Below are 3015 nucleotides of genomic sequence, written 5' to 3'. Positions count from 1 at the left end.
TGGCATATTGGGGCCATATGTTTCTGGATGTCGTGAGTTCTCAAGTGCTTCCTTTGAAGACTATGCCAATATCGGTTTTTTTTTTTTTTTTTGAGGGGTGCTTACGGGGTGTGAAGAGTCATAATGAATTGCCGAAGCTCATATGGAAAATAAAATGTAAGAACTTCTCAATTTACAAGCCTGTTTGTCTAATTTCTTTATTAAATATTTGACCAGCCGCTGTCCCATTTCCACAATGGACGAACAAAAACTTTCTAATCCTGTGATAATTTTTTATTCGTTAGTTGCTTTACTTCTGTAGCCTTATCGAAATGGCGAAGGAGGTTTAATGTTTAATTATGGTCATCGGTTGTCCTGGAAACTCTTATGCAAAGGCCCTTTATAATAGGAAGAAAGTTTTATGTATTCATTTTACCTTTCAACTATGCTTATTGTTTTTAACAAGAGCTTTAAGCTATCATTAATCGTTACAGTTTTACCCATGTGCTAATGAACTACGTGTCAACAAACGTCAAGACCCACGGAGTGATTGCCCTAGAAAATGGCTCATTTTAAATGACGATTTGAGCTATTAGGCGTCAGCTACTTCGTGCACTGAAGCCCCAAGAAATACCACCATGTTTTTTCTAGTTCTCGCAACGGCCTTGCCGCAGCGGATACACCGGTTCCCGTCGGATCACCGAAGTTAAGCGCTGTCGGGCGTGGCTGCCACTTGGATGGGTGACCATCTGGGCCGCCATGCGCTGTTGCCATTTCTCGGGGTGCACTCAACCTCGTGATGCCAATTGAGGAGCTACTCGACCGAATAGTAGCGGCTCCGGCCAAAGAAAACCATCATAACGACCGGGAGAGCGGTGTACTGGCCTCACGCCCCTCCTGTCCGCATCCTGAGCTGAGGATGACACGGCGGTCGGATGGTCCCGGTGAGCCACTTGTCCTGAAGACGGAGTGCATTTTTTTTTCTAGTTCCACTTTCGTATGGAGCGCAAAAGAAATGATGGCTTAAATACCCCTTTGTACATTGTGATTAGTCTGGAGTCCCTATTTGTAGCGATACGTAGGAAGCGGTAGTATATTCCTAAATTTCTCGATTAATGCTGGTGCTTCCAGCGTTTCCAGTAGGCTTTCTCAAGATACGAGGCTTGCGCTTGCGTCCGATCGTACTCATTTTTCACATTTCTCATGACGATAAAAATAGATAGTTTGGCAATTTCTGCAGAAGGAGGATGAAGAGGAAGAAATGATATCCGGTATCCTTTGAACTATCAGTCGCTCATTGTTCGGTTTCTTGAAAAGTACCGCTACAGACGTAGAAGGAAGGACATGGAAATGGTATATGGTGCGTACTGGTATTAATGCAAGTAAATATCTTTTACAAAAAGATACAACTTTTCGAATGACGTTTCTGGTAATAGCAAAAGGTAGCCAAATATATTATCAAGAAACGAATAGATATAAGACTGACAAATACCATCGTGTTGAACAATTTTCTGTCAAGCCTTAACATTTTTATGCACTAGTAAACTAGTCGAAAACGTCACTCAACAATGTTACGTATAACGCTGGTTGTATGTGAACCCTTATATTCCGTGCACGTTGGACATACCAAATGGGTACAGAATATAGGGGTAACGCCCAATATGGGGGTAATTCTCTGTCCTTCTAAAACGTGAGAGCATCTGGTTGGACATTCTGCGCCCACAGACCTGAAATTTGTCTAACTTCTATCACCTTTAGTCACAAATGATAAAAATATAAATTTCTGTTTCCTCAAAAAGTTGAAGATTGAAGTATGAAAACCTAAACTGATTTGAGCGTATAGATTCTGTTTGCAAGAAGGCTTCAGTTTCCCTCTATGCACGAAATAAATCGTCTTCGTTTTTGGCCTATTAAATAAACTTTTATTTCCAGTTGTCGAATTCAGTGTTGTTACTCCGGAATGGTGTTTCTCAGAAAAGCTCACAAATCTTGATGAAAACTGTTTTTGTAAGTATGTCATAAGCTGTCTTTTGAAACCAGAGTCTATTTTAGAGATAATTCCACGGTTAAGTTCCCCATGCTCACATCACACGTATACGATATTTATTCAGCGCTCATAGCACTACTGATACAGTTGCTCCCCCGTGCCGTCGCCCCCGTCTCTGCAACGTCAGAACTGTGTAAAATATTTATAATATATTACCATATTAGGATTTAAAAGCCTTAAAAGAAGGTTATTAAAATATCTCTTATCTAAGACTTTATTTAATAATAACAATAATAATAATAAATTACGGAACAATGCACACACAGCAAAAATTCGGAACTTCTTGGTCAATGGTAGAATGGTAGTTGTTCGATTGAAGTAAAATTTTGCACGTATTATTTTTTATTGATTGGATCAAAATAGGGAGGAGGGGGGTGGGGGCGTGGTCGGGAGGGTGGTTGGAGCTAAGGTTTTACAAAGTTGAATAACAAGAGCCATCCTAATATTCACACTTGATAGTGATGTTGGAGGTGGGGCAAAGGTACTCCTTTACCAAGCACCGACATTACTGCATCGTCGATCGTTCTCGCAATAAGATTGATCACAGTTAAATGGTTTTGCGTAGCTTCACATCGTGATGCAAGACGTTCCTACTTCCATATCTGCTTAGTTGTAGATTTTCTTCGTTTGATGTCTGCCTTTGCCCATGTTACAGTGTTAATCCACTCACTTAAAGCAAGAGAGAGCACTGACACCATCTTGAGGTGGAGAGTCAATAATTTTTCCACGGTGTTACGAAAGCAGACGATCCTATGGATTACAACAAAACGAAGATAGGTAGACAATATTATTTCTTCTGGCGTTGCGTGTTGAAAGAGACCATTGAAATCTAGGTCAGAGACGCCCTCTTAACAAAGATAGCGGCCTACAACTGAATCAGGTGTGGAACCTTGCGGTGAGCCGAGAAAAAGCAAAGCGTTTGCATACTGTTGGGTCATGACATGGCGGCGATATCGCCTCTCTCCGCCTCTCCCCGCCCCCCCTCCCCC

At 41.4% G+C, this 3015-nt stretch overlaps 1 pseudogene; it reads left to right on the top strand.

Annotated features, from left to right (window-relative positions):
* The first annotated feature begins 634 nt into the window (after positions 1-634).
* On the top strand, positions 635-752 carry LOC126427121 (5S ribosomal RNA; annotated as a pseudogene).
* The last annotated feature ends 2263 nt before the right edge of the window (positions 753-3015 follow it).

Source organism: Schistocerca serialis, chromosome 1 (assembly GCF_023864345.2).
Source record: "Schistocerca serialis cubense isolate TAMUIC-IGC-003099 chromosome 1, iqSchSeri2.2, whole genome shotgun sequence".
NCBI classification, from domain to species: Eukaryota; Metazoa; Arthropoda; class Insecta; order Orthoptera; family Acrididae; genus Schistocerca; species Schistocerca serialis.
The sequence above is the reverse complement of the archived record's forward strand: the minus strand, read 5'-3'. Positions and strand labels throughout refer to the sequence as shown.